Source organism: Crinia signifera, chromosome 2 (genome assembly GCF_055691185.1).
Source record: "Crinia signifera chromosome 2, ASM5569118v1, whole genome shotgun sequence".
NCBI lineage: Eukaryota > Metazoa > Chordata > Amphibia > Anura > Myobatrachidae > Crinia > Crinia signifera.
In genome coordinates, this window is record NC_139218.1 from 163 (window position 1) to 12,228 (window position 12,066).

At 47.0% G+C, this 12,066-nt stretch overlaps 1 protein-coding gene across 6 annotated transcripts in view; it reads left to right on the forward strand.

Moving 5' to 3' along the window:
• The first annotated feature begins 1,271 nt into the window (after positions 1 to 1,271).
• LOC146059304 (uncharacterized) overlaps positions 1,272 to 12,066 on the forward strand; it is a 62,858-nt gene continuing 52,063 nt past the window's right edge. For 5 of the 6 annotated variants that reach the window (XR_014470213.1, XM_083171416.1, XM_083171417.1 and 2 more), the window contains exon 1: positions 1,273 to 1,323. The gene's annotated coding sequence lies outside the window, so the exon portion shown is untranslated. Of the gene's footprint in view, positions 1,324 to 12,066 lie in introns of all 6 variants that reach the window. The other variant, XM_083171415.1, reaches the window with a different exon arrangement.

Sequence of the window (12,066 nt, forward strand, 5' to 3'; positions counted from 1 at the left end):
CCCTAACCCTAATACCCTAACCCTAATACCCTAACCCTAACCCTAGGCAGGGTGCGGCAGTAGGGGAACACAGCTGTTGTGATAGCTGCTTGATGCAGGCAGATGTCGTCACTTGACGTCAGCGCCTCATCCCGAATTTGGACATCTCCATCTAGACTTACTTTTATCAACGAGCAGGGAAATAAAATAATTTGATGGTGAGTGACCATCAAAGGATTTTCGACCAGGCGGCCACATGCGAAGGGATGGGTTAGCAAACATGCCACCTAGGGGATTCGAGCGGCAGGGGAGGGGCGTCCGGTTGGGCTGCATTTACCTGTTTGCTATGGCTGACAATGGACACAGCTTAGCAAACAGTTCTGAATAAGGCACATAGACATACCTCCGAACTGTCCCGCTTACCGTGGGAACGTCCCGATATTCGGGGTCGTTCCCGCGTCCCGCCCGGGGCCGCCATTGTCCCGCGGTGGGGGGGGACAGTTGGGAGCCCCCCAGCCTGCCAAGAATAGACGCTGTGCGCATGCGCACTGTGTCTATTCATCGCCGATGAGCATTGAAAACGGGGCGTGGCCGGATTACGCGGCATCCCATGAGGCCACGCCCCCTTTTCTCGAGGCCGCGACCCTTTTCGGGAGCACGCGCGGCTTCCCAGCTACAAAAGTTGGGCGTTATGCCTAGATCACAGTTAGGTCTAAATTCATTTGGGCAAGGGGACCCAAACGGACCCTCGTGGGCTCGCTTCACTCGCCACCTGGTTACTAAAGGTAACCAGTGGTGGCGTGGATACCCCCTGGCCTTGCTCCTCCCCCTGGGCGTGGAAGGTCCTTTAGCCCAGTGGTTCTCATCCTCGGTCCTCATAGACCCCCAACAGTGCACGGTTTCCAGTTCACCTGTGAATCTTGTAAAATGTGTCAGTGAATAATGAGTGCAGCTGTTCAATTGCCAGGATACCTAGAAAACATGCACTGTTGGGGGTCCTTGAGGACCGAGGTTGAGAACCACAGATTTAGCAGATACCCACAATTCACTGGCCAGCAAAGGGAATAGATCATGCCCAATACCAACAAAAGCAGGGGCGTGGCCTCGCGATAGAGAGACATACCCACAAAGCCACGCCCTCTAATCGCCTGGCCGCGCTAATCTCCGGGATATATCGCGAGGTATGATATGATAATCGCACTGCTCCTACACTGCCTCTCTCTGTAACTTTTAGCTGTGACGTCACCTGGGCGGAACTACATGATATTTTTGTTGTTTCCGGCGAACGGTAAATGCAGTAACACCCGGACCGGAAGTACGGGATCCCGGACTGTGATCACTGGGGTGCGTTATATACCCTGCTGTATACACTACACCGCTATAGGGGATACACTGGGGGTGCTGTATACTCTGTATATACCCTGCACTGTGACGTATATACCCTGCTGTATACACTACACCGCTATAGGGGATACACTGGGGGTGCTGTATACTCTGTATATACCCTGCACTGTGACGTATATACCCTGCTGTATACACTACACCGCTATAGGGGATACACTGGGGGTGCTGTATACTCTGTATATACCCTGCACTGTGACGTATATACACTGCTGTATATACTAGACCGCTATAGGGGATACACTGGGGGTGCTGTATACTCTGTATATACCCTGCACTGTGACCTATATACCATGCTGTACACCTATACACTACATTGCTATAGGGGGATACACTGGGTGTGCTGTATACTCTGTATATACCCTGCACTGTGACCTATATACCGTGCTGTACACCTATACACTACACCGCTATAGGGTATACACTGGGGGGTGCTGTATACTCTGAATATACCCTGCACTGTGACCTATATACCCTGCTGTACACCTATACACTACACTGCTATAGGGGGATACACTGGGGGGGCTGTATACTCTTTATATACCCTGCACTGTGACGTATATACCCTGCTGTACACCTGTACGCTACACTGCTATAGGGGAATACACTGGGAGCGCTGTATACTCTGTAAATACACTGCACTGTGACGTATATACCCTGCTGTGCACCTATACACTACACTGCTATAGGGGGATACACTGGGGGTGCTGTATACTCTGTATATACCCTGCACTGTGACGTATATACCCTGCTGTACACCTGTACGCTACACTGCTATAGGGGGATACACTGGGAGCGCTGTATACTCTGTATATACCCTGCTGTGCACCTGTACGCTACACTACTATAGGGGGATACACTGGGTGTGCTGTATACTCTGTATATACCCTGCACTGTGACGTATATATCCTGCTGTACACCTATACACTACACCGCTATAGGGAATACACTGGGGGTGCTGTATACTCTGTATATACCCTGCACTGTGACGTATATACCCTGCACTGTGACGTATATACCCTGCTGTACACCTATACACTACACTGCTATAGGGGATACACTGGGGGTGCTGTATACTCTGTATATACCCTGCACTGTGACGTATATACCCTGCTGTACACCTGTACGCTACACTGCTATAGGGGATACACTGGGGGTGCTGTATACTCTGTATATACCCTGCACTGTGACGTATATACCCTGCTGTACACCTATACTTTAAACTCTTATAGGGGGATACACTGGGGGTGCTGTATACTCTGTATATATACCCTGCACTGTGACCTATATACCCTGCTGTACACCTATACACTACACTGCTATAGGGGAATACACTGGGGGTGCTGTATACTCTGTATATACCCTGCACTGTGACCTATATACCCTGCTGTACACCTATACACTACACTGCTATAGAGGATACACTGGGGGTGCTGTATACTCTGTATATACCCTGCACTGTGACGTATATACCCTGCTGTACACCTATACACTACACTACTATAGGGGATACACTGGGGGTGCTGTATACTCTGTATATACCCTGCACTGTGATGTATATACCCTGCTGTACACCTGTACGCTACACTGCTATAGGGGATACACTGGGGGTGCTGTATACTCTGTATATACCCTGCACTGTGACGTATATACCCTGCTGTACACCTATACACTACACCGCTATAGGGGATACACTGGGGGTGCTGTATACTCTGTATATACCCTGCACTGTGACGTATATACCCTGCTGTACACCTATACACTACACTACTATAGGGGATACACTGGGGGTGCTGTATACTCTGTATATACCCTGCACTGTGACGTATATACCCTGCTGTACACCTGTACGCTACACTGCTATAGGGGATACACTGGGGGTGCTGTATACTCTGTATATACCCTGCACTGTGACGTATATACCCTGCTGTACACCTATACACTACACCGCTATAGGGGATACACTAGGGGTGCTGTATACTCTGTATATACACTGCACTGTGACGTATATACCCTGCTGAACACCTATACACTACACTGATATAGGGGATACACTGGGGGTGCTGTATACTCTGTATATACCCTGCACTGTGACGTATATACCCTGCTGTACACCTATACTTTAAACTCTTATAGGGGGATACACTGGGGGTGCTGTATACTCTGTATATACCCTGCACTGTGACCTATATACCCTGCTGTACACCTATACACTACACTGCTATAGGGGAATACACTGGGGGTGCTGTATACTCTGTATATACCCTGCCACTGTGACCTATATACCCTGCTGTACACCTATACACTACACTGCTATAGGGGATACACTGGGGGTGCTGTATAGTCTGTATATACCCTGCACTGTGACCTATATACCCTGCTGTACACCTATACACTACACTGCTATAGGGGAATACACTGGGGGTGCTGTATACTCTGTATATACCCTGCACTGTGACCTATATACCCTGCTGTACACCTATACACTACACTGCTATAGGGGATACACTGGGGGTGCTGTATACTCTGTATATACCCTGCACTGTGACGTATATACCCTGCAGTACACCTATACACTACACTGCTATAGGGGGGATACACTGGGGGTGCTGTATACTCTGTATATACCCTGCACTGTGACCTATATACCCTGCTGTATACACTACACCGCTATAGGGGATACACTGGGGGTGCTGTATACTCTGTATATACCCTGCTGTACACCTATACACTACACTACTATAGGGGATACACTGGGGGTGCTGTATACTCTGTATATACCCTGCACTGTGACGTATATACCCTGCTGTACACCTGTACGCTACACTGCTATAGGGGATACACTGGGGGTGCTGTATACTCTGTATATACCCTGCACTGTGACGTATATACCCTGCTGTACACCTATACACTACACCGCTATAGGGGATACACTAGGGGTGCTGTATACTCTGTATATACCCTGCACTGTGACGTATATACCCTGCTGTTACACCTATACACTACACTACTATAGGGGATACACTGGGGGTGCTGTATACTCTGTATATACCCTGCACTGTGACTTATATACCCTGCTGTACACCTATACTTTACACTGTTATAGGGGGATACACTGGGGGGTGCTGTATACTTTGTATATACCCTGCACTGTGACGTATATACCCTGCTGTACACCTATACACTACACTGCTATAGGGGAATACACTGGGGGTGCTGTATACTCTGTATATACCCTGCACTGTGACCTATATACCCTGCTGTACACCTATACACTACACTGCTATAGGGGATACACTGGGGGTGCTGTATACTCTGTATATACCCTGCACTGTGACTTATATACCCTGCTGTACACCTGTATGCTACACTGCTATAAGGGGATACACTGCGGGTGCTGTATACTCAGTATATACCCTGCACTGTGACATATATACCCTTCTGTACACCTATACACTACACTGCTATAGGGGGATACACTGGGGGTGCTGTATACTCTGTGTATACCATGCACTGTGACATATATACCCTGCTGTACACCTATACGCTACACTGCTATAGGGGATACACTGGGGGTGCTGTATACTCTGTATATATACCCTGCACTGTAACGTATATACCCTGCTGTACACCTATACGCTACACTGCTATAGGGGGTTACACTGGGGCTGCTTTATACTCTGTATATACCCTGCACTGTGACGTATATACCCTGCTGTACACCTATACGCTACACTGCTATAGGGGGATACACCGGGGGTGCTGTATACTCTGTATATACCCTGCACTGTGACGTATATACCCTGCAGTACACCTATACACTACACTGCTATAGGGGGATACACTGGGGGTGCTGTATACTCTGTATATACCCTGCACTGTGACCTATATACCCTGCTGTATACACTACACTGCTATAGGGGGATACACTGGGGGTGCTGTATACTCTGTGTATACCCTGCACTGTGACGTATATACCCTGCTGTACACCTATACACTACACTGCTATAGGGGTATACACTGGGGGTGCTGTGTACTCTGTATATACCCTGCACTGTGACCTATATACCCTACTGTACACCTATACACTACACTGCTATTGGGGTATACACTGGGTGTGCTGTATATTCTGTATATACCCTGCACTGTGACCTATATACCCTGCTGAACACCTATACACTACACTGCTATAGGGGATACACCGGGGGTTCTGTATATACCCTGCACTGTGACGTATATACCCTGCAGTACACCTATACACTACACTGCTATAGGGGGATACACTGGGGGTGCTGTATACTCTGTATATACCCTGCACTGTGACCTATATACCCTGCTGTATACACTACACTGCTATAGGGGGATACACTGGGGGTGCTGTATACTCTGTATATACTCTGCACGGTGACCTATATACCCTGCTGTACACCTATACACTACACTGCTATAGGGGGATACACTGGGGGTGCTGTATACTCTGTATATACCCTGCACTGTGACCTATATACCTGCTGTATACACTACACCGCTATAGGGGGATACACTGGGGGTGCTGTATACTCTGTATATATACCCTGCACTGTGACCTATATACCATGCTGTACACCTATACACTACACTGCTATAGGGGGATACACTGGGGGGGTGCTGTATACTTTGTATATACCCTGTACTGTGACCTATATACCCTGCTGAACACCTGTATGCTACACTGCTATAGGGGGATACACTGGGGGTGCTGTATACTCTGTATATATACCCTGCACTGTGACCTATATACCCTGCTGAACACCTATACACTACACTGCTATAGGGGATACACCGGGGGTTCTGTATATACCCTGCACTGTGACGTATATACCCTGCAGTACACCTATACACTACACTGCTATAGGGGGATACACTGGGGGTGCTGTATACTCTGTATATACCCTGCACTGTGACCTATATACCCTGCTGTATACACTACACTGCTATAGGGGGATACACTGGGGGTGCTGTATACTCTGTATATACTCTGCACGGTGACCTATATACCCTGCTGTACACCTATACACTACACTGCTATAGGGGGATACACTGGGGGTGCTGTATACTCTGTATATACCCTGCACTGTGACCTATATACCCTGCTGTATACACTACACCGCTATAGGGGGATACACTGGGGGTGCTGAATACTCTGTATATATACCCTGCACTGTGACCTATATACCATGCTGTACACCTATACACTACACTGCTATAGGGGGATACACTGGGGGGGTGCTGTATACTTTGTATATACCCTGTACTGTGACCTATATACCCTGCTGAACACCTGTATGCTACACTGCTATAGGGGGATACACTGGGGGTGCTGTATACTCTGTATATATACCCTGCACTGTGACCTATATACCATGCTGTACACCTATACACTACACTGCTATAGGGGGATACACTGGGGGTGCTGTATACTTTGTATATACCCTGCACTGTGACCTATGTACCCTGCTGTACACCTATACGCTACAATGCTTTAGGGGATACACTGGGGGTGCTGTTTACTCTGTATATATACTGCACTGTGACGTATATACCCTGCTGTACACCTATACACTACACTGATTTAGGGTGATACACTGGGGGAGCTGTATACTCTGTATATACCCTGCACTGTGACGTATATACCCTGCTGTACACCTGTACGCTACACTGCTATAGGGGAATACACTGGGAGCGCTGTATACTCTGTATATACACTGCACTGTGACGTATATACCCTGCTGTGCACCGGTACGCTACACTGCTATAGGGGGATACACTGGGGGTGCTGTATACTCTGTATATACCCTGCACTGTGACGTATATACCCTGCTGTACACCTGTACGCTACACTGCTATAGGGGGATACACTGGGGGTGCTGTATACTCTGTATATACCCTGCACTGTGACGTATATACCCTGCTGTACACCTGTACGCTACACTGCTATAGGGGGATACACTGGGGGTGCTGTATACTCTGTATATACCCTGCACTGTGACGTATATACCCTGCTGTACACCTATACGCTACACTGCTATAGGGGGATACACTGGGGGTGCTGTATACTCTGTATATACCCTGCACTGTGACGTATATACCCTGCTGTACACCTGTACGCTACACTGCTATAGGGGGATACACTGGGGGTGCTGTATACTCTGTATATACCCTGCACTGTGACGTATATACCCTGCTGTACACCTGTACGCTACACTGCTATAGGGGGATACACTGGGGGTGCTGTATACTCTGTATATACCCTGCACTGTGACGTATATACCCTGCTGTACACCTATACGCTACACTGCTATAGGGGGATACACTGGGGGTACTGTATACTCTGTATATATACCCTGCACTGTGACCTATATACCCTGCTGTACACCTATACGCTACACTGCTATAGGGGGATACACTGGGGGGTGCTGTATACTTTGTATATACCCTGCACTGTGACCTATATACCCTGCTGTACACCTATACGCTACACTGCTATAGGGGGATACACTGGGGGTGCTGTATACTCTGTATATACCCTGTACTGTGACCTATATACCCTGCTGAACACCTGTATGCTACACTGCTATAGGGGATACACTGGAAATAAAGGGTACAGCATTACAGATCTATTGTAGTAATGTCCCAGCGAGTGCAAATGCTGAAAAATACTCAAAAACAATTGCTTGGAACAATGTGTTATATCAGATTGATGTAAGGGCAATTCCAACAAAAAGTGGACATGGGTCAAAATAAAAAAGTTTGTATATTCAAAATATGAATTTCTCTTTCGTCCATTCTGGTGACACAGCTCAACCATGGGATGTAGGAGGGTCCGCAGGAGCAAGGCACCTATGCTGTCTTGTGAGAGGCAGGCTCCACCCTTCTGCATCCCAGAATCCGGCAGTTCATTTTAGGTGCCCACCGGAGTGGGTGCTGTGCTGACTGCATGCTGCAGCCTCTTTGTGTTAGAGTAGCTAGGTGTTTTTTATTTTATTAATATTCACTAGTTTGTGCAGGCACAGTGTGTAACTTCCAGAGGAAGTTCACACACACTGAGAGCACAGCAGAGGCTGTCTTGGTTGTCTTGTCAGCTCTCTGTGTGCTGAGGGACGCTGTCTGCCCTCTCTAACGGGGCGCTAAACTCTATAAAGAGAGGTTTCCTGGTCCCCACGGTGAGTACTGAACCGGCTCCCTGCTTAGGGGGGATCTTGGGGGATGGACCCCTCGCTATGGCGGCCATCATTTTCAGGGGTCTATAGGCTGAAATCCAGAGATGGAGTTAATGCCTATTACAGGAGTCCAGCGTAGTTGGGCACTTCCAAGTGGTCCCATTCTGATGGGAGACACTGTAGGTGAGGAGCGGCTAAAGGGGGAAAAGGCGCCAATAGGCTTCCCCGCTGAAGCAGAGACTTGGTCTCTTCCTGCTCTCTGTTCTGGTTCCCTTTCTCCATGTCCTTTCTCTCTGTTCTGGTCCCTTTCATCATAACGATCCTTAGATGACTGTTTAAATGATGAGTATTCGCCTGTTTGGGTGTCATGTCACTATATTATGCATTTGAGCATTGATATGTCCTAGTTAGGACCAATAAATCTGCTTTAAAATCCATATATGGACTGGTGCTGGTGTTCTCTGTCATCGACAGGGATGTGCTGAATATTGATTTATGACCGGGCACAGTCAACCAATTGTGAATAACAAGTGTTGTGCGATCTCTTCTGTGGTTTATATATATATATATATATATATATATATATATATATATTATATATATATATATATATATTTTTTTTTTTTTCAAGAAATATACGTACACAGCAGTGTATATGGTCCACACCAAAAGGATATATATTTGAGGGACATTGTTTTGTGGGGTTTAGCGCTGATATACCACCTTTTTGTGTTATAGTCTATAGTAATTGAAAAAATTTGGTTGGTAACAGTGTGTCTCATGACATGCTGCCATTTTGTCTTATTTCAGTAATGGCTACCAGGCATCAGGCAGACACTGGTTGTGACCACTGATTATCTATTGCTGATTTCAGAAAACAAGTGTAGTAAACTTTGATTATTGTAGTATATAACACAAGATACTGATACTGTTAATGTTCAAATATTCTCTGTAAAGCGCTGCGGAATATGTATGCTCTTTATAAGAAACTGCTAATAAATAAGTTGAGGACATGTAATGTCAGAAATTATATATTGATATTCAGTATTTCATGTGGTTTTATGTTAGTGAAAGAGTTAAATGTGGCACATATTTGGTGTTACATCCGTTAGGTTTTTTGTTATTTTTTTTACCAGATTTTGGGTAAAAAGATGAGTAAATGCATGAAATTTACCAGATCTCTAATGGTTTCTGAGAAGATTTAAGGATGTACATGTCTCTCAGCCACCACATGTACAGTACAACAAAGTGTTGATGCAAATGTCATGGCTAAGAAAGATGACTCTAGTAAACTAAGACAATGATGAATGTTATGGGACTGTCACTGATGTAAATGAGAATGGAGAGTTCTGAGGGCAGGTGATGCATCAAGCCAGAGGTGGTTATGGCCAAAACAAGATGATGAGATATGGTACCCATCTGTGAACATTGGAAAATGACCCTGTACCAGTTAATGCAAGGGGCCTTTCTTCATTTCCTCATTGCTGTATTTCAGGGGACTTTTGTAGCCCGGGATCTACTTTTTGTACTCTTACTTACCATGATCTATCGGCGTCATTATGTTGAGAAATCACGGCAAATTTAGGTATGAGATGACTTGCACTGCATGGCATCAGCAAGCTTTGAATACTAAGGGCAGTAGGTACTCGTTCCTAATCATAAGCAGGCGTCAAGGTGGTCATCAGTTAGACTTGATCTATATTTGGATTTGATTATTTTCATATGGGAGAATGCCTATTAAACATGGTCTATCTGAAATGGCCATTACATATTCTGTCGTAATGACAATTACACATTATGGCACACACTGAAATCCTCTTACACAGATTATACCACACCACATAATAGCCATTACACATGATGGCATACACACTGTAATACACGTTACACACCGAAAGTTCTCAGCGGGATGTCATGCGGGAACCCCTGGACTGATACGGGACACATGGGGGCACCCAATGACTGATATGGTACACATGTGGGCACCCACGGAATTATATGGCACACATGAGGGCACCCCTGAACTGATACTGGACACATGGGGGCACCCATGTAATTATACGGCACACATGCGGGCACCCATGGAATTATATGGCGCAAATGCGGGCACCCCTGGACTAATACGGGACACATGGGGGCACCCATGGTATTATATGGCACACAAGCGGGCACCCCTGGACTGATATGGGACACATGGGGGCATTTGTAAAACCCCATTCCCTGGGACTGCTGCCTACCCCCCCCCCCCCCCCCAATAACAGCAATGTAACCCTTTTTAAAAATATGGGGGCCATAAAACAATGATCAGGAGTCCCTGTACCCACCTTCTCCCCCAACACCTCACCACACCATGGGTGTGGTACAGGGGTACGATAGCCAGGATCCTGACAGTCATTAGCCCAACATCAGGTTTATAGACTGAAATCACACTAGGGAGGTGAAGTCTATTACAGGTGTCCGGCACAGCTGGATGACTCCAAGTGATCCCAGAGTGAAGGGGAGGCAGTGGAGGTGAGGAGGAACACTTGTGGGAGCTGCTAAAGGGGGAAAGGTGCCAATTCTGGTTTCCTACCCCGCTGAAGCAGGGACTTGGTCCCTTCCTACTCTGTGTGCGGGCACCATTTTCTCTCCATACTGCGGAGCTGAAGCCTGGCTGTTTCTTCCAAAAGTACACATGGTGCTGTTTCTCCTGGAAAGCGCTATCCCCGCTGAGGTCACTTACAGTAAGCAGACAGATAAGTACACTGTATACATTGCCTTGTGCTTTGTCTGACATTGTGCACCGTGGGTTATAATGACCGACATGGGTGATGGTGCTGCTGTGTGTGTGTGTGTGTGTGTGTGTGTGTGTGTGTGTGTGGGGGGGCACGTGCATGTTATTGGACTGCAGTATTTGCGGGGTAAAATTAACATGTGAACAGATGGATCAAGGGGACCTTTGCCCTTCATGCGAATCTGTGCCCAGTGATGCGCATGCCCAGAGATCTGAGCAGCTTGAACCTGCGTGGGCTGCTGCGTTGGGAAAGGTCTATGAATGCCTTGGCTGAGGCTCTTAATAGGCAGAAGGATAACTGAATTAAGTCTCCTGGCCCTAGTTCTTCCTCCCAGACTTCTATGGGATCCATTGCTCCTTCCCAAGGGGACCCCATGTTATTGCAGGTCATTCAGGTTCAAGTTTGTAAAAACCCCTGAGAGTCCTTCCTCCAGGCGGCCTTCAGCTACACCTTCTCTGTTGTCCTTAGATTAGGATGATGATGGTGTCTGTGCAGATGACTTAACTTGGGACCAAAGGAAAGAGGCTGATGCTTCTGTCCCGGGCATTGAGGATTTAATCCTGGCCGTAAAACAGGCGTTAGACTTGTCAGAGGAGGACAAGGTGCAGGCTCATTGTGTTTTCAAGAGAATGAGGATGAAGGTATGGTCTCCTTGTTAGGGGAAGCTTGGAAGGTCCCTGGTAAAAAAGTGACTATGTCCAAGAGGTTTGCAA